Raw genomic sequence first — 21,405 nt, forward strand, 5'->3', positions numbered from 1 at the left:
TCCCTACTAAATGCCAAATAGCTATACCACTCATACAGCAAGCAAGATGACTGATCTGAAGCATCAAGGCACCTTGTGAGAGAGACAAGAGATAGCATGTGCTGGGTAGGGCAAGTCATCACCACCTTAACCTGATGGAGACAGCCCAAGATCCTAAACCCAAGAGCTTTGGCAATAGCAATGCTTCCAGCCCAGTGCCCTCAGCCATCATCCTGGGATTCAACCCTTGTGAAGATACAATATGGAAACTTCTACTACAGATTCTATTGTTGTTTATCTTTTGTTTCAGAAGTGGCATGACATCATGAGGTGATGTCTTGACTTGCATCATTTGGATTTGAGTGAGGGATTCTTGCTCAAAGTCCTTTGCCTCACTCTCTCTTCCAGAGTCACTGAAGTACAGTGGCAGGACAAAAGTCAAGATGCCTTGGTGATGGTCTAACCGAGCTCTAAGTGCTCAGCAGCCGCTGAGTTAGCCACCTTCCTGACTGTTGTAACAAATTGTTCTCCTCTGCCCATTCTGCCTGGGGAAAGTCTTCACCCAATGGGGGTAGACATCCCCCTAACTCATCCATGGCTTTGAGGCCTGTTAGGTGCCCTCAACCTTTTGTAACTCAATTACAAGTCACAGCACCACCTTCCTGATATCATGGTCCTCTTTGAGAAGAAAGGACACACCACAACCTATGAGTAGTCCAAGCTGCCCTACTGCACACCCAACTGACCAGTTCAAATTAGGCAACACAGCTCACTCCTTCCTCCCTTCTCTTCCCTTCCCTTCCTTCCTTTGCAAACCTCTCTTCATTGTGTTCCTCAATCCACTCTACCTTGCTTCCTCTATTGTATCTTTAAATTTCTACATTTTAAGTAGTTTCATTGTCATTCCCTAGAAGGTGCAGCCCAAGACAAAATTGTATTTTATTACATTTGTAATTTGTCTATTACCTGATATTGGAAGAAGAATTTTGCTCCTATCTAGTGGAGGAAAGAGTAAGGGTGACTGCATTCAACTTATAATAATTTCTTCACCTCAGCTATTCACATACTCTAAGCTCAGCCTAAACCAGAAGTAACTTCTCTGAACCTCAGGGATAAACAACAGAGCTTGGGGAAAGGAGTTTTGGAGCTTCACTATTTAGTCAACAATTTTACATATCTTTTCTAGGATGCTGAAAGAGACTAAGCCTCACTGAATAAAGATAAAACTTTCTTCAAAAGGAAGAGAGAAATTAAATGTATTTGGGAGGGGGTGGGAGGAAGGCATGGCAATTGGGGTTAAGTGACTTGCCCAAGGTTACACAGCTAGTAAGTGAGTCAAGTGTCTGAGGCTGGATTTGAACTTATGTCCTCCTGACTCCAGGGCCCAGGACCTAGCTGCCCTGGAAGAGAGAAATTTAACTGGCAAGCACATGGATTGGGGGTAAATTTCTAGTTAGAAGATCAACATACAAATCTATCAAAAATTATTCTGACAAATTGAGAATATCATTTAAAAAATGTATTTCTTATTTTTAATTTATGAAATAAAACAAGCATCTCCATAACAGTAGAATTTTTTTTAAAGAACATGAAGCACATGAAATACAATTTTTAAAAATATTTCTTAAAATGTCTCCTTGGTTTATGCCTCAGTTGAATACTGTGAATCAAGAACAATCAAACAAAATTTTATCTTTGGTTGAAGTTACCAAGAAATCTTGTGTTATATAGACATGCACATGGAAGACATAAAACAGGACGACATGTTCACCTGAGCTGTTCATCAGTGTCATAGAAGATACTGTTTGCAGATATCAAGTGAAAGAGAAATTTCCAATAAATAGTGAAATTTTCCATATGTGCCTATTTTTGGATGAGATTGTTTTGATTTCCTCACGTCCTAGAATACCATAGAGTGCAGTATGTGAAAGAAAAAACTGAGGAAACAAAAATTTGAGCTTTGGAGCATTTCAACTTTTTTTTTTTTAAAGCAATCGGGGTTAAGTAACTTGCTCAAGGTTACATGGCCAGTTATTTCTGGGTGTGGTACTGAGTATCTGAGTCCAGATTGGATCCCCAGGTCATCCCGACACTGGAGCCAGTGCTCTTACTCACTGTGCTACCTGGCCCGGCATTTCAACTTATTAAGCAATGCATTGAAATTCCCTAATAAATCAGGATGAGGCCCCTTCCTCAGCTTAGGTTTAGACCCCAAGACTAATTAACTAAAAAAGAAATAATACATCAGAAATGATACAACATTAAAAAGAAACAAAAAATCTGATTTCTAATTGGATGGAAGATTAAGGACTTTTCAAGTTGGAAGTGGGATAGCCCACAGATACAATTTCCTGAATTCAGAAAAAGAGGTGTCCCACTCCTCCCAAGTGTCCACAAACAATCAAAGGAACATGTAAATAATAACTGATTGATCAGTATGGAGCCAGTTTTCAGGTAAGATACATGGGTTTCTTGAGACATATAACTGAGGAAACTCCTTGCATCAGTCTTTGGATCTGACTGGGTTTCTGGTCAGCATAACCTAGGTCTTTAGTTAAGAATCTCTAAACAGCAGGTGGAGGTGGTCCAGTTTCCCAGTCATGCAGGGCTAGGTTCAAACAATGCAATAAGATTTTTTCCCAACTCTTGCAATCGAATAAAGTTTTCTCACAAGATAGAAATTTGGATTAGATCCATAATTGAATAGAAAGAGAACTGAATTAGATCCAGAACTGAGTCACAAGATGGAGTCAATGTGGTTCACTCAATTCCCACTACTTCTTGCTTCTCTGATCCCCTCAATCTTCTTAATTTCCTCAATTTCCACTTTTGATTTATGGGGGAGTAGGTGACCCACTCCCTCCATGGATCACTTATTTATAGGCAAAGTCTATAAAGTTTTTCATATATTCATAGTCAGAATTGTATAAGTCAGGTTACAAATCAAATTACTTAGAGGGTTAACAATGGACTAATTTTTGAGGAGGGAGATCTACATGTCACCAAGGCAACTAAGAAAACTTGAACATATATATATATATATATATATATATAATATATATATAATGAAATAAAAGGCCAAAACAATACAATCATGATCATTAATATTAACAAACATCAGGTCTCTTGTATCCTACTAACTCACTCCCAATATTCATTTAATCAGCACATTTTGAGTCTCAGATGTTGCATGTAATTGTCTGGTCCCTGGATATCTCCTCTTGGACATTCTAGAAATAGGCTTCACTCTCAATGCTGCTCTGAAGAGGGCTCTTCTTCTCTTGGTTCCAAATCACTTGTGGAGCTTCCTAGATAAATGTGATAAAATCTGCCAGTAACAAAACTTAATATAATTTAGTATAATCTCTTAAATTTTGTTTTCCAATCCTGAAACTTTAAAGAATTTTAATTTTTATATATCACTTGCTGTTTCTTTCTTTACCTTAACCCTATATCTGTTATAAGAATTAAAAAAAATTCATGAGGGTCTAACTTATAAAATGAATTCTTCTGTCTTTTAAAATATCAAGGAGATGCTTTAAAAGTGGGGAAATAATTTTACTTTCTTTACAACTATCAATACAATTTTATATATAAAATCCTCAATCCAATTTTGAGAATTTATTACTAAAATGTACTCAAAGCCTGAATTTTCATTCTAAATACATTTAGAAGACAATCATATATCCATGTACATAGTTCTTAGAGAAGAAAAAAATCTAATACTGTTGCTTTCTCAAAATCTGCTGTTCCATTTAATTAGAATTTAATTTTATTAATTAAAATAAAACAAAATAAAAATTAATATATGTCCTTCCTTCTCCTTTCGTATATTTAATAATTACTTACAAGACTTCTACTGCTCACCTGCCCTGATTATAAACATTTGCTACGAAAGGAGAAGGAAGGACATAACAATGTCCAGATGGTCACTCAAGGGAAAAGACTGATTTGATATATACCGTAACAGGGGGAAAATTCCCTTAGCTCTGTTTGATTCCAGGCATGAGTCATATCTGATAGCAAGGCTCAGGATTAACCAGGGGGAAAAATTTCCTGTTCAGAAGTAAAAGAGCACAATGGGGAAAGTGAGTAAAGGGGATCCTATCTTAGGCCATGCTAAGGTCATCCCTTCAACTTCTTCCCAGGGATAGACATTGTCACAGTTCTCAGACTGCAGCATATGCCATTTTCGACTATTGGTTTCATGACAATTCATGTAATCAAAACTCAAAACAATAGCAAATCATAGTCCCAAGAATTTTTACCTCAAATAGTAATTACAGCATTTTTGATACAAAGATTTCCCAAATTTCACAATGCAATAATGACATACACATATTATGTACTTAAAACATGAAACAAAACTTGTTACCAGTCAGATGACATCAATTTAGCCAATTGCATTTCCAAATTATTTTACACAGAAAATCATTGACATTTCATACTAATCACATCTAAAATTTGGTATATAATTACATTCAATTAAAGAGATAATAATAACAACTATGTCAATATTTATATAGTACTTACCATATGCAGTCACTGTGTTAAGCACTTCACCAGCATTATATCATTTGATCCTCACAACAACCCTGGGATATCATTATTATTTTCCTCTTTACAGATCAGGAGATTGAGGCAAAGAGAGATAAGATAACTTGCTTAAGATCACACAGCTAATAAATTTTCTGAGACTGAAATATAACTCAAGTTTCCCAGCAGTTTTTCAAACAGGTTTTTTTTTACTTTTTCTAGCAACTTTATTTGGGCACTTGATCTGAGAAGACAGATAAAATGACAGAGGTAACAAAGGCTCATGCTTCCAAGCATTTTGATTTATTAAGCAATGCATGGCAATTGCCCAACAAACAGGCCAGGCTCTTTCCTGAGCTTGGGGCTGAACCATAAATACGGAGGTAGACAGACTTTTATATATTAAAAACAACTAATCAAATAACACCAATTAAATAAAAGAAAACAAAACAACATTAGACAATCTCATTGGATAAAAGATTAAGGAATTTCCAAGTTGGGAGTGGGAGAACAAACAGGTACCATGTCCTGAATTCAGAAAAGGAGCTGCCCCATTCCTCTCGAGTGTCTGTAAATAATCAAAGGAACATAGAAACAAACTTGTTAATTAGCATGGGGACAGTTTATAGACAAGACATATGGGCTACTTGAGATGTATAATTGTGAGAAAATCCTTACATGAATCTTTGAATCTGACTAGGTTTCTGAACAGCATAACCTAGTCCTTAGTTAAGGATCTCTAAAGAGCAGGAAAAGGTGGTCCAGTTTCTCAGCCATACAGAGCTAGGTTCAAACAATGCAATCAAGTTTTATCCCAATTCTCACAACTGAATAGCTTTCTCACAAGATCAGATTTGGACTAGACACATAATTGAATAGAAAGAGAACTGAACTAGATTCAGTGAATCACTCAATTCCCATTATCACCTGCTTTATTCCCCTCAGTTCCCTCAATTTTCTCAATTTCCTCAATGGTCTTACTCAGTTAGACGCATGACAACACAAGAGATCAGCCTGTGAATCTATGAAGGAAGAAAACAAGTAGATGATGAATATTTGTTGCCCAGAAAATGACATACAATTAAATGTGCAACTGGCGAATTATCCCCTTAGTGCATATGTCTTGCACAGCCCTGAAAACAGATAACGAACTAGGACCAGAATACTGTCTGTTCAGTAAATGGAACTATCCTTACTACCTCCATTTCCAAACCTACCTATAACATGGATCTGCCACTAGAAAATACCTATTCAAACAAACTACTTTCATCGCTCCCATATATAGGGAAAGTGTGAGCTAGAAATATGGCAAGTTTGGAGACAGAGAGAATTATTCTACATAGGTAGGTAATTTGTAAGAGTGATGGTATCCATTCCAAAGCTGGAGCCAAAGGTAGCAGGGTTAGAACGGAAAAGCTAGGAAGTTCTCCATTTCTCTCTAAAGTTCTTGATAATGTGGCTTAATTAAAACAATATTAAAGTATAAAAAGTGCATTGCAAAGTTGTAGTCCTTCAGTTTGCAATCTCCCCTTCTTGTTGACACCTCCCCCAAGTGTGCAATGGACTCATCCCTCTTCAGGCCTTCACTGAGACAATATCTGCATTCCCACATAATAATCCAAGCACTGAACCTTTCCTAAACTTTTCCCTCCCACGAAAACTTGCCTTTCCCATTGTCTCAGAACAGATGGTGTCTGTCTTAAGTGTTAATGACTTAGTGTCCTATCCTAGTTAACATCTGTGCTTTAATCAGGATCTTACAGAATTTCCAAGTTAGAAGGATGCTCAGAGGCCATGTAGTCCATTCCATTCCTATTGAAAAAGAATCCCCTCTAAAATTTAGTCCACTAATGATCATCCTGTCATCACTTAGAGATTTCCAATGAAAGGGAACACACTATCTTTGAGGGCTATTCATTCTACTTTAAAAGGCTATGACTTGGGTAGCAGTATGGTACTGTGGATAGAGCAATAGCTCTAGAGTCAAGAGGACCTGAATTCAAATCTGGCCTCAGACACTTGTTAGCTGTGTGACACTGATCAAGTCATTTAACCCCAATTGGCTAAAAAAAGTGGCTATGATTGTTAGAAAGTATTTATTTGTATTAAGCATAAATTTACCTCCTGGCAACTTCCACACACAGTGCTCCTATGTCTGTTCTCTGGGATGAAGTAAAATACATCTAATAATCTTTCTTTTACATGTCAACCTCTCAGATAGCTAACATTTAGGCCCTAAGTTCCTTCAACCAAGGAACCCAAGCCTCATCACCATCTTGGTCTCCCTCTTAGTTACTACATAGCTAATCAAAGTCTTTACTACAAAGTAACACCAAAACTGAACACAGTACACCAGATGTGATCTGATCATAGAGATTACAAGAAAACTTGCATTTCAATATCTGCTTTGAACTCTCTATATGACCTTTGTGTGGTGGGAAAACATAGCACAGTGAGAAAAATCATCAGATTTGGGATCAGAGTACCTATATTTGAATCCCATGTCTGTCAACTGCTACCTGTATGACCTTGAACAAAAGCCACTTAATGTCTCTATGCCTCAGTTTCCTCATCTGTAAAAAAAAGGAAATTGGAGTCTATGACCTCCCTTTCAGAATTAAGTGCTTTGGGGGGGGGGGGGAGCCAAGATGGCAGCATAGAAGCAGGAAAACTCCATATGCTGCCCAAAACCACCTCAAATACCTATAAAAAATGATTCTAAACAAACTTTAGGGCTACAGAACCCACAAAGTGACAGAGAGAAACAAACTTCCTGCTGAAGACAGCCTAGCAGGCAGACAAGAAGGGTCCATCGCAGCACACTGGGAACAGAGTCCAGCCCTGCATGAGTCTGTGGTTTTAGTCTCAGGGCAGCCACAACCAACCCTGGCTGGAGGGACTTCAGGAGATCGGATCACCAGCAGCGGTGATGGTTTCTAGAATTATCAACCCATAAATGCCAAAGACAAAGTGAGAGTTCAGTGTGGACTTTGTGGGAACAGGGGGTCTGGGAGTGTGGTCCAGCCTCTGCCCCTGGAGGGAGAAGCAGCTGAGACATGGTGGCTGCCACTGCATGGCTACTTCAGAACTCCTGGCCTGCAGATTGTAGGGGGATCAAGCAATCAGTCTGAGGGGTAATCACTCTTGCTTTAACCTGATTGGATCTGGATTGCTATCTAGGGTGGAGGTCCTGGGGTGCATGACCAGTGTGCCAGAGACAATGGAGGCTTCTGAGAGGGCACCCAACTAATAGCTCCATCAGCTGCAAAAACCCCAGCCATTTGGGACAAAGCTCCCCTCTCTGAAAGCATAGTTCTACTGTGGCAAAAAGCTCAAAAGTTAAGTAATTGAGTGGCAACATGAGCAAGCAAAGGAAGCAAAGAAAGCACAGCAATCCAACTTTGGATTCCTTTTTGGGGAACAAAATGGAAGAGGAGGAAGACAACAAAGTCAGAGCTCCTGCACCAACAGCTTCCAAGAAAAATATGAATTGGTTACAAGCCATAGAGAAGCTTAAGAAGGATTCTGCAAACCAAATGAGAGAAGTGGAGGAAAAAATGGGAATAAAAATGAGAATGATGCAATAAAATCATGAAAAGAGAGTCAACAACTTGACTGAAGAAAATAACACCTTAAAAAATAGACTAACTCAAATGGCAAAAGAGGCTCAAAAAACTAATGAGGAGAAGAATGCCTTAAAAATACAAATTTGCAAGATGGAAAAAGAATCTCAAAAAATCTCACTAAAGAGAATCATTCCTTCAGAATTATATTGGAGCAAATGGAAGTTAGTGACTTTATGATAAATCAAGATACTATTCAACAGATCCAAGCAAATGAAGAAATAGAAGGTAATGTGAAATACCTCATTGGAAAAACCACAGACCTAGAAAATAGGTCCAAGAGAGATCATTTTAAAATTATTGGACTACCTGAAACCCATGATCAAAAAAGAACCTAGAAATCATTCTTCAAGAAATTCTCCAGGAAAATTGCCCTGATATTTTAGAACCAGAGGGCAAAATAGAGGTTGAAAGAATCCACTGATCACCTTTTGAAAAAGATCTCAAAAAGAAAACTCCTAGGAATATTATAGCCAGGTTCCAGAATTCCCAGATCAACAAGAAAATATTACAAGTAGCCAAGAAGAAACAATTTGAATATTGTGGAAACACAATCAGGATAACACAGGACCTGGCAGCTTCTACACTGAGGGCTCGAAGGACTCAGAATATGATATTTCAGAGGTCAGAGGAGCTGGGATTAAAACCAAGAATCACCTACTCAGCAAAACTGAGTATCATGTTTCAGGGGAAAATATGGTCATTCAATGAAATAGAGAACTTTCAAGCATTCTTGATGAAAAAAACAGAGTTGAATGGAAAATTTGACATTCGGATACAAGAAGCAAGAGAAGCTTGAGAAGGCAAACAGGGAAAAGAAAACATAAGGAACTTATCAAAGTTGAACTATTTACATTCTTACATAGAAAAATGATAATTGTAACTTATGAAACTTTTCTCAGAAAGAGGATAGTTGAAGGGAATATAAATGTGTGTGTGTGTATATATATATACAGACATAGATATATATATAGATATAGATATATGTATATATATATATATACAGAATACATATGTGAGTGTGTGTATATATGTGTACAGGTATACATAGACAGAGGGCACAGGATCAATTGAATAGGAAGGGATGATACTTAAAAGGTGTAATTGAGAGGTGAGAGAGGAATATAATGAGAGAAGATGGGGGAGAGACAAACTATCTCATATAAAAGAGGTAAGGGAAAACTGTTACAAATGGAGGGGAAGAACAGGAAGGCAAAAAGGGAATGAGTCAACCTTACTCTCATTGAATTTGGCTTAGGGAGGGAATGACATACACACTAAATAGGGTATTTCACCCTACAGGAGAGTAGGGGGGAAGAGGATGAGAATGGGGATGACAGAAGGGAGGGCAGATTGGGGGGAGGGAAGTTGGAAGCACACACTTTTTAAAAGGGATAGAGTCAAAGTAGAGAATAGAACAAGTGGGGATCGGGATAGTATGGAGGGTAATATAGTCTTTCACAATATATCCACTATAGAAATGTTTTGTGTAACTACACTTATACAACCTATATTGACTTGCTTATCTTCCCAGTAAGGGTGGGTGATGAGGGAGGAAGGGAAAGAATCCGGAATTTAAAGTTTCAAAATCAAATGTTTAAAAATATTATTATTATTATTATCATTATTATTCACATGCAACTGCTAAATAAGATATACAGGCACTGGGGTATAGAGATCCATCTTGCCCTACTGATAAGTCGGAGGGAAATGAGCAGATTGGGGGAGGAGGTATACAGTGGGATTGCTGTTTTGGGGCGGTGGGTAGGGGAAAGACAGGGACAAAATTTGTAACTCAAAATCTTGTGGAAATGAATGATGTAAACTAAAAATAAACATAAAATTTAATTTAAAAAAATTAAGTGCTTAATCCTATGACCCCAACTTGGGAGTTATAGCTCTTGGGTTCTGGTCCCAGTTCTATAATAAAGGAACTGTCATCTTTGAGCATTAGTTTATTAATTTTAGAGTAGGTTAGACTAAATCAGAGGTTCTTTTCCTTTTTTGCATCATGGAACCCTTTGGAAGTCTGCTGAAGCTTATGGATCTTTCATCAGAATAATATTTGTAAACACATAAGAGAAACACTCAGGATAACAAAGGAAAACAAATATATGAAGTATAGTTATCAAAATCAAAAAGAAATAAACTTTGCAGACCCTAGGTTATGACACCCAGGGACAATCTCTAAGGTCCCTTTTAGGTCTAACAGTTTATATTTCTATTACCTCTCTGGACCTCAATTGGTTTCTCTGTAAAATGATGTGGTTTAACAAGACAGTTCCTTCCAAATCTTGGATTCTGTGAGTATATGGGCCTCCTTTATAACCTTCTTATTCTCAGAGTTTTCCAAGGTATAAAAAAAGAAAGATAAATGCCAGGGTTTCCATATTCATCAGGAGCTTGACTGTATGTGTCCCCTATGCCATTTTCTAAGCAGCCTTTTCTTCTTGAATGCCAGAGTGAATATGCATTTTGCATTGGCACTGACTTCCACCTGTTTCACTCATCTGCTGGATGGTCACTCATGCTACTTCTGAGCTATAGGGAGCTCACTTTTCCTCCCTACCCCCTGAGGGATGCCTGGGGAAATTACCTATGATTGATGTGATTTCTTGCTTTGGTCTTAGTGACAAAATTACCACAAAATTCAGTTCCATTTTGCACCACTCTCAAAATAATTTGCTCAGCTTTTACCTTCAAAAATGCAGTGAAATCTTGACTAAGAATTCTGCTTTCTTTTATTTTTCTGGTTACCTGAGGAATAAACTGAAGACTATTTATTTCATCCTTTATTGGTAAAAATCAATCACTTCACCTCCGTTCCTAACTCAGTAAGTGAAGTCTGTTAAAGATAATTTACTCTTTTCTTTGATGACTGTCTTGCAAGGACTCAGGGTCATGATTCCAAATATAAACTTTCATCATCCTGCTTTATAGACATAAAAGTTTTAAGGAAATGAGCTAAAGTGTCCTCCTTTCACCCAGTTGCCTATGAAACAGCAAAAGAAACAACATGCAGCAAGCTTTGTCCATGGCTCTATCCTCAAACTTCTGCCTGCAACCTTCTTTTGTTAAATCAGGAGACAGAGGAGTACCTTTACATCTTCCAATGTCCCTATGTCATTGGTCATTGGCTGCTCAAACTATCAGTCAGGATTAGGCCATGCAGCATGGCATAATAAAAATGAAAACCTTTGCTGCCTTGCCTGACATTGACAATCAACTGTGCATTTGTGGAAACAGGAAGAGGATATAGTTGTGAGTTCTTTCTTGAACTGCGTAAGGGCAAAATATGCCCCAATGAATAGCCATTGTAGTATTGGATTCTTACAATTCCTCTAGGGGATAGATGATAATAACGAATAAATTATTCCATCAAAACCCAACCCATGTCCTTAGACTATGAAATGAAGCTGCACGCAAAGGCAAAGAAAGGGAATGCCAGCCATGGTGATGCACAGTGGGGTCTCTGTGTGTCCTGAAGTTGCTCTGGCAACTCGTAAGGCTAAGTAAGAGTCCAGAAAAGCTGGTCCATTTGGGCTGTGGTGATTCCATTGATCAGGTTAATATAACAGCCAGTGTGATGAAAAAGTTCCTGTGAATCCACCAAATAAATGGGGAGGCATAAGGTTGAAGACTGATCCTCCTTAAAGCCATTTGGTGAGCTTGACACACGGTAAAGTGAATGGTGCTCCTTCATATTCTTGTATCACATGAAAACAAAGACAAATCAGAACAAATCAGGAGTGCCAGCGAGGTGGTATAGTTGGCCCTGACAGGAAATCCTGCCTCGAATGTTTACTAGCTGTGTGATCCCAGGCAAGTCATTTGACTTGTCTTCCTCAGTTTTCTCATCTATAAAATTATAATAATAAGGCCCACTTTGCAGTGTTGTAGATCATATGAAATTATATGTGCAAAGCATTCCAGAAGTCTTAAGATTATTGTTATTATTGTTACTCCACCTGCAAGAAATGTTTCAATACAGATGGCAGTGACCACTAGAGAAATCATACCACAAATGTACATCATGCATGATTACAAAATTGGAAACATCTCAACACTTATGGGCAAGGGAATCATACTACTTTTTGTCAGCAATATCATCATGTCCAAGACAAATAATAATGCTGATGCCCAGTGGAGGAAAATCCTAAAACAATAACTTCATCTCTAACCCTGGAATAGATGAAATCAAGGAACTGCTAAACTTGGCAGAGGAAAAAGTAAAGACCTTGAAAAGAACCTTCAATTCATGCAGACTTCAGAAATAATACCTAAAATCAAAATGGATGGCAAAACAGCCCCAATCTCTCTTCTATGAGTTCCTCTTGGAGTCTCCATTTTTGGAGAGGTCCAGGCTTCCCCTCCCAATTCTGCTCCTACTTTCTGTACTTCAAAACCATACCCCTGGAAGGTACCTTGATCCCCATACTCTCCTTCCACACTTAAGCTCCTTTTTGTGTGTTGTCTTTTCCCATTAGAATGTAAGTTCCTTGAGGACAGGGGTCATCTTTTCTTTTGCTTGCATTTGTATTCCCATCACTCAGTACAGTGCCTGGCACACACTAAGTGCTTGATAAAAGCTTATTGCTTTGTCTTACACTGGCAGTATCTTAAATGACTTTGAAGAGGAGATGGACATACTTAACAACTGAATTTCAAAAGCCCTCTCTATGTTTGATGAATCCAACTAGCAGACAAATTATGCCACAGTAGAGTAATTTAAAAAATACGTTTGCTACAAACAACAGGGCACTCCCAGAATGTTTAACAGAAGATACAAAAACATTTCAAATCCTTCACACAATATGCAGCTGCTATCACCACAGTAAGGATCATAGGAGGAAAAGTAGAGCTATTATGGAATATCCTCCTACAGATAGCTCTCAAGTACCATATTGGTAACCAGCACATTGAAGAAGGTATGGAAGATCTGCAGAAAGGCAAAGAGAGATTCAATCAATACCTAGATGATTCATGAAATTGAAAATGTAAAAGCCTTACTGCTCAATTAAAAGCAACAAAAAAGAAATATGAGGGACAGAATCCAGAAAGCAAAAAGGGATCAGAAAGTCTATATTTCCTTAACCAGTAATAGAAAACAAAAACAAAAAGGTTACACAAAGAGTTAAAGCAGTACAAGGAACAAAATAAACAATTTAACACTGATCAGAAACTCGATTGCAGAGCTTGAGTAGCAAAGAAATCATCAGTGAGAGGGACAACCATTTGAAGAAGAAGGATGTGAAAAATCTCTGGTCATCTATACAAGTACAAGAAGTCCAATATAAAGAAAATGCAAGTGGGATCACATGAGTGGTACCTCATTACTATAATAAGTGACAGGACAGTTATGTCAAGGGTGGTAACTGAAAACTCTTTTTCCTGCAATACTAGAAAAGACCGGCTAGATGAGATTCATAAGATGGTTCAAGCTGCACAGTGGTGTCCAAATTGCTAGCAAATCATTTTGCCAGCTTTCTCTAAGACAGAAGCCCAATCCCATATTTCCTGAGCAAAGGCATCACATATCTATTGCTACAAGATGAATCTACTAGTAATTGCTGTAAATATAGATCAATTACATTTTGTTTGTTGTTGTTCAGTCACTTTTCAGTCATATTCAATCCTTTATGATCCCATTTGAGGTTGTCTTGGCAAAGATATTGGAGAGGTTTTCCATTTCTTTCCCAAGCTCATTTTATAAATGAGGAAACTGAGGCAAACAGGGTGAAACAGCTAGTAAGTGTCTGAGGCCAGATTTTAACTCAGGAAAATGAGTCTTTCTGACTCCAGATCTGGCACTCTCTCACACTGGCCTCCTAGCTTCCCACAGGTTGTTATAGACAAAACATACATAGCTTTTGTTGCTCAAAAAATCTATAAGCACAAGAAAATAATATACTGATTGAGGATCAATAAAGATTTATCCAAAAGGGTCAAGGATGTCAGAGGTAATTCAATATTGACAAAAAATTATGGAATAAACTATGAGAAAACACCAGAACTTTTGTTGATTTCTGCAAAAGCTTTGACTTAATTCTACAATAATTGCTTATTCATATGCCACAATATAAAATAAAGTCATGAAAATTCTAGAATATTTGATGTCCATATGTTTAAAAGTTGTCTATTTAAAATATGCTGCCAACATCATAATTTTAGATGTGATATAAAATTAGGCATCTTTTAGGGAAATAGTTGACACTTCTCGTCATTCTGCCTAGACTTAAATCCATAATTATACCTCCAAAATGAAACAATGTAAGTTCCAAGATAAAGAGGGAATCATACCAAAACATCTTAGTGACCACTTGATGTATATAGATGGCTCTACTAAAAACATATTAAGCATCTTTTCAGTCTTCCGGAATCTTTTTCTACAAATATCAAATTGTCATTGAGAATATACTTTAGCCATAAAATAACCAAAATACATGAAGGAATGATCAACATTAAAGGCACTAAGCTTCAAGCTGATGGTCAAATCAAACTACTGGACAAAGGTAGCACTTTAAAAAACCTTGATCTCCTCAAAGCAAGTATCATAAAGCAAAAGGATCAAAGCTTTGCCTATTTAAGTCAAGAAACTTATTGCTAGAAATTCAACAGGAGGAACATATATAAAGTAATACCAGTCAAAACATGCACTTTTGGAACTACATAATGGAACATAATGGCTTTGAAAAGTATACTAGCAAAGACTCATACAATACTTAAGAAACACATCATATTTTGATAGTATATGAATAAGTCATTACTGCAGAAGTGAGTCAAAGGTTTTGAAGAAATCAAAAGCTATAGAAATGTAATGGTGTTTTCAGACAGCCTATTACATAATTACTGAACCAATAGTGAACTGCCTTCTACATCTCTGGTCCTTTTGGACACACTTCATTGATATCATTATCATAAGGTACCATTATAATTCCTCATGAAAAAGAAGAAAGAAGATTCATAGTTGGTCTCAAAATGATAAACAGGTTAAAAATTTACAAATACACTTTTGGAAAAGGCAGACATCACTTTCATATGCATTTGTAAAGGCTAACAATTAGTATATGCCACTGGATTTGTCTAATGTAAACTATAAGTAGTTACTTCTTGAGAGAGCTTATGAAACAACTAAGACACAAGAGTGGAATCGATAAGTCCTCCATGGGCAGGCAACATTCAGATGGACTCAACCAACAATGGAATGACAAAAAGGTAGAGAGCAATTTGTTGACATGTGGCTTTGGTTACAGGAGTGGAAAAATGTATGGTAGTAATTCAAGAGCAAGTCATTATCACTGGAAATCACAGGCTCATTATACTTAGGGAGATTATACTAATTGATCAATACAGATAATTAGAGGAAATGATAGAAATCAACCAATATCAAAATTAGCTGCAAAATAATTACTAGCTAACAAATAGCTACCAGTACACGATCTAATGGCTGGGACTATACATCAGAATCTTGCTTGCTCTCTTTCATAAACTGACAGGCAATCAATTTCCATATTACACGTACAATGTTTTTGAAAACTCAATCAATAAACCATATTGGAACCAGATCATTATCATAGATAGAATCATTGCTCATAACCACCTTGACAGAACACTGATTAATAAAAAATGTTTTTAAAATACTTTAATGAATGTTGCCATAGCAGATATTTATACTCTCCAACTTAGATATAATGAAAATTTAAAAGAACATTAAAATCACGTGGGAACAGGATGAAGTACGTGCATCTATGCTGCCCTGGCTATGCCTAAAGATGTTCCGAAGATGCTTTCAATGAGTTTACAGAAAAAATGATTCAGCTTATTATATTCATGAAAATGAATAAGCTTATATCCCTATACTTTTACAATTTCCAAAACTAAAATTCAGCTATTTTATCCACTTGTGCACCAGCCTATAGAACATTGAATATGAAAGAATAATAGCAGGATAACAACCTGTCCCAAGATTGTTTCTGTACAAAATTCATTGCCCCAAAAGGTGGTGATGGTGATAGTGATGATACCACCTTAAATTACAATAGATCAGAGACACTAGATAAAACACTATACTTTGAAGCAAGGTGTAATAAGAATGTAAATTTTTAAGATCTTCCCTGCCCCTAGGCTAAAGTGCACCTGGAGCCTGGGGTGGGAGGCTTGTTTTTCAGTAGATACTTCTTGATTGGCCAGTGAGTCAATAAGGTTGTTACATTCTCTGAGCCAGGAGAAGGCTATATAAGCCCTGATGTGTAGCTTTGTTTTGGGACTCACTTTGAGAAGTGTTCTGTGATTTGATCTGAATTATGGGAAGCCGTTGTTGAGAGTCCCCCGGCTTTGAAAAACCCAGATGTGGAAACCCAGATGTTGACTGGGTATGGATGTAATGGTTGGACAGTTTGGAAAGCTGTCTACTTGATCTGTTAATGTCTTGATAATTCTGTCTGTATATTTTGAAGTTTGGGGTGCTGACCTTTTTCCCCTGAACAAGGTAAACGATATATGTCTGACTGATTAAAGTAAGCTTGTTAACCCATTTTGAGTTGCTTTCCTTTAACAAAGCAGATCCAAGAACCTGTGGTAGCTGCAAACCCTGAGGACGTTTGGGGTGCTTGCCGCTACACAAGGAAACCCTGATTTTGAATCCTCCCTCAAAAACTTACTAACTGGGTAACACTAGGTAATTCACTAAACAATTATGTGCCTCAGTTTCCTCATTTTGCAAATGAGGAGTCCATGGCCTTTTAAGATGTATCTCTAAATTGATGTTCCTTTAATATTTAAGCTCATTGATGTCGGTATTCCTTCTAACAGTGCAGAGCAAAAATCATCTGTATCTTCTTATCTTACGCAATCCTTGTCCATGTCTGACCAAAAGGTTAGAGGCAGTTAAGTGGAACAGTGAAGAGTGCTTGGCCCGAACTCAGGAAAATCTAAGTTTAAATCATGCCTCAGACATTTACTAACTGTTTGACTCAAAGCAAGTCACTTAATCCCTGCCTGACTCAGTTTCCTCAATTGTAAAAATGGAGATAATAAGTAATAGCCCTATCTCCCAAGGTTGTTGTGAGGATTGAATGAGAAATATTTGTGAAGCACTTAATATGATATTTCACACATATCGTCATTGTTGTTGAACTGTTTCAGTTGTATGTGACTCTTCATGACCCCATTTGAGGTTTTCTTGGCAAAAATACAGCCATTTTCTCCTCCAGCTCATTTTACAGGTCAGGAACTGAGGCAAACAAGGTTAACTGACTTCCAAGGTCACACAGCTAGTCTGACATGTCTGGCTTGGCACACAGAAGGTACTTAATAAATGCTTATCTCCTTCTTTCCCTCCAGTGAATCTTCCCCAATGATATTTTATATATATGTTAGATTACACAAGATTCTTTGATAGATACAACAGAGGTGATCGTATGATCTATCTTTGATAGATATAACAGAGATGATCATTGTTAGATGATCATATGACTATTACTATAAAATGAGGAAGAAAGCATTTTGTATGCTTACCACTGTTATGAATGATATTTGGTACAAATTCTAAATGAAAGAGGGATAGTGAGACCTTCTGAAGAGTCCTATATGCAAGTGACATTATGTTGATCACATCGAGTCACAGAATATTTCAGAGTCCCCTTAATCAGATTCATAGCCACTCAAAATAATTTGGCCTAACAACCTAAACAGGAAAACCCAGGTTGAGTCATAAAAACGAGGAGGTAGATCACAGAATTCTAGTTCTAAATCTAGAAGATTTTGGAAGCCATATAGTCAAATCCCCTATTTTTTTTTTTTACAAATGAAGAAATGGAGGCCCAGAGAGTTTAAATTACCTTTCTAAGGAATCTCAGGTAGTAAATAGCAGAGTCAGGATATGAACTCAGGTCCTGTGATTCCAAATTCATTATTCTTTCCACTACCCTGTATTTTTGGAATGATAAGGGTGATGAATATCCTCCATTTCCACATGAAGGTAAAGCTTACAAAGTGCTTTCTTTACAACATACCTGCAAGGTAAGCATTATGAGAATTATTATCTAATGTTTACCAATGAGGTAAAGAGGATAGAAATTATTTGCCCCAGAGGCAAATTGTTATTGATTATAAGAAACATTTACCCATTGGCAGAGAGTCTAGACATCCTAAACCCTCTTAAGTGTAATGGGGAACCTCACAGGAGGGGTGAAATGTATCATACCTAGCCATCAAGCAAAGGGAGCACAGGGTTGTCAGAGCTATGCCTTCTTTGTTGTTGTTGCGCAATCATTTTTCAGTCATATCCCACTCTTTATGACCCCGTTTGGGTTTTCTTGTCAGAGATACTGGAGTGGTTTGCCATTTCCTTCTCCAGCTCACTTTACAGATGGCAAAACTGAGGCAAACAAGGTTAAATGATTTGCTCAGGGTCACACAGCTAGTAAGGGTCTGAGGCCAGCTTTGAACTCACAAAGATGAGTCTTCCTGACTCCATCCTCTGCACCATGGAGCTGGCCTAGGTGACCACTGATACCTTCTTTATAGATGAGGAAAATTAAACCCAAACTGTCCAAAGTCATTAGCAAGGTGGTTGTCATTAAAACTAAAGCCCCTTCCTCTGATCACTATCCCAGCCTTTTTTTCCCTTAAATTACCTTGCATATCTATGCTTCTTATGCCAATAATTACTGCTAAATAATAAAAACATAGGCAATATGGTATAATGCATAGAAGGCTCTAGCGCCAATACAATATTCACAGTGCCTTTGGTCACTATAAATATACCTGCATGGTGCTTCATCACATAATATAAGAGACTCTCCATAAGGAAGACAGAAGCAAAACATTTATTCAGACACCAGAAAACCAAATCCATCATAGCAACATAGAAGTTAATGCACCACAATGTGGCAGAGAGACACACCATCCTTTAGCCTCCCCACAAACCAATATTTAACCAATATTTTATTCACGAGCCTAACTAACTGCTTACCTGAGCATCCTCTCTCTCCCACTGTCTCTCAAGCTCTGGCTCCCAGTTTCCTGTGGGCTCTGTTCTATCCTTCATCAAATTCCTCCCACCACAGGCTCCATGTGCTTACATTCAGTCCATTAAGGGGGCAGAATTTATTTTCAAAGCTGGGAAGGTTTTCAAATTCCCTTAGGTTTATTAAGGGACAGGGAAGATCTTCAAATTTCCATTACCATTACAAAGGCTGAACTTGATGTTGGAAAGACATGTTTTCAAGTCCTGGACTTGACACATCCAATGTGTGAGTCATTTACCACCTCAGTGCCCCCAGGAAACTCCAATGACTTATATTGATGAGGAGTTTCCACAACAATAAAATCATAGGCCCAGATTGGGGAAAAAAAGGGGGAAAAAAGTCTTCACATTCTCTAAGACTCCTTTTCAGAGCATTTTGGCAGTACATTTTTTTTTCCTTGTGGAGTCAATTGGGGTTAAGTGACTTGTCCAGGGTCACACAGCTAGTAAGTATCAGAGGCCAGATTTGAACTCACAAAGATGAGTTTTCCTGACTCCTTGCCTGGCACAGTACCACCTAGCTGTGTTAGTTAACACCTCCTGTGTTAGTAATTTGCATCAATTAAGTAACCAGTCAACATGCATTTGTTAAATGCCAGTTGTGTTGTCAGGCAGTCTTCTAGGCACTGAAGACAAAAAGACAAAGGTGAAAATAGTCCCTGTTCACAAGGAATTTATAGATTAGCCACAGAAGATACACATAAAGGTTTATACAAAATACTGCAAGGTGATGGGGGAGAGAAGTGTGGTTGAGATCAGGAAAGCTTTCATGAAGAAAGGAACATCTAAGCGGAGCCTTAAAGGAAGTTATGACAGCAGTGAAAAGGTGCCTTTAAGGCACTGGGAATAGCCAGCACAGAGTTACAGAGACATGAGATGGAATGTCGTGTCTGAGGAACAGCAAGAAGCCCCGTTTGGCTGGATTAAAAAATAAATGGCAGGGAGAAAAGTGCAATAAGTCTGGAAAGGTAGGTTGGGGCCAAAGGCTTTCAACTGCCAAATGGAGGCATTTATATGTCCTCCTGGAAGTAATAGGAAGCCACTGGAGCCTTTGAGAAGATTTGCACAGATTTTCTTACCTCCCTGCTAGACTTTTCACTCCTAGAGGGCAGGGATTGTGTCTTATTTAATCTATTTCTCCATGGCGCTTAATAACTTTCCTTTCATGAGGACATTTCATTAGTATTTGTTGAGCTGTTGAGAGCTAAAATAACTAAAACTTGGCATTTCTACCCTATCATCTTCCTATTTTTTTTTCTGTTTAGAATCTCATCAAGATAGCTATAAAGCTCCCTCTGCAATGACATTTTTCATCTTCAAATATTAACTAATTAATTGGCTGAAATAGCACCACAGGAACATTTATCAGCCATATTGTTGCCTAGAGATTCAGGCAAGTGTATAAAAGCTGTCAGAACCCCCAGATGAACCACCATCTTTCTGCTTCACTTGACAGAGATTTTTTTAAAGTACAATAAAATAAAGAGTGGCTATTACTACCACCAACCACTATAAAAAGCTCCCCTTGGGACACATGTTATTTCAATTGTGAAATAATCAGTCTTGGAAAGTCCTTGGTCCTTTAGGAAAAGAAAAATAAATGGCTTAACAGTGATTGCCCTTCAAAATAGTTACTAATTATAAGAGCTAAAAAGAAAAATACCCTGGGTGCTATTATTCCGAATAAACCTAGGAAGGTCTATAGGAAGAAATTACCTGGCAATTTAAAATGTGACAGGAAAGGGAGAGAGTTGACTTGAGAGCAAAGTGGGTTGGTTGACATTTTCATATCTGACCGACAGTCCCAAAGCTAGAAAATATAAGGAAGATTCACTCCTGAGGCAGTTCTGGTGATGACATAGGTCTATTATTCAACCGAGCATTTCCACCAGCTGTGCCCATGCCAGGAATTCTTTCCTTCTTCATCTCTAACTCCTGCCTTTCTCCAAGAGCTCAAACCCACTCTCTGCAAGAAGCCTTTCCCAGTCCTCCTTAATGTTGTTGTTCAGTCATTGTTCAGTTATGTCCGACTCTTTGTGACCTCATTTGGGGTTTTCTTGGCAAAGATACTAGGTTTGCCATTTCCTTCTCCAATTCATTTTACAGATGAGGAAACTGAGGCAAATAGGGGTTAAGTGACTTGCCCAGGATCAAGAGCTAGTAAATGTTTGAAGCCAGATTTGAACTCAGGTCTTTTTGAATCTAATCCTGGCACTCTATCCACCGTGCCATCTAGCT

General features: G+C 37.8%; 1 long non-coding RNA gene across 1 annotated transcript in view; it reads right to left on the minus strand.

The window, feature by feature from the left end:
• Positions 1 to 4,320: 4,320 nt before the first annotated feature.
• Positions 4,321 to 21,405, minus strand: part of LOC138159171 (uncharacterized) — a 169,002-nt gene continuing 151,917 nt past the window's right edge. Inside the window, exon 4 of the long non-coding RNA XR_011167832.1 lies at positions 4,321 to 5,083. This is a non-coding gene — a long non-coding RNA (uncharacterized lncRNA). The remainder of the gene's footprint in view (positions 5,084 to 21,405) is intronic.

The sequence above is a fragment of the Petaurus breviceps genome, unplaced genomic scaffold, assembly GCF_028583685.1.
Source record: "Petaurus breviceps papuanus isolate PSGF00001 unplaced genomic scaffold, PetGlider_PUasm1.0 175, whole genome shotgun sequence".
In the NCBI taxonomy this organism is placed as follows: Eukaryota; Metazoa; Chordata; class Mammalia; order Diprotodontia; family Petauridae; genus Petaurus; species Petaurus breviceps.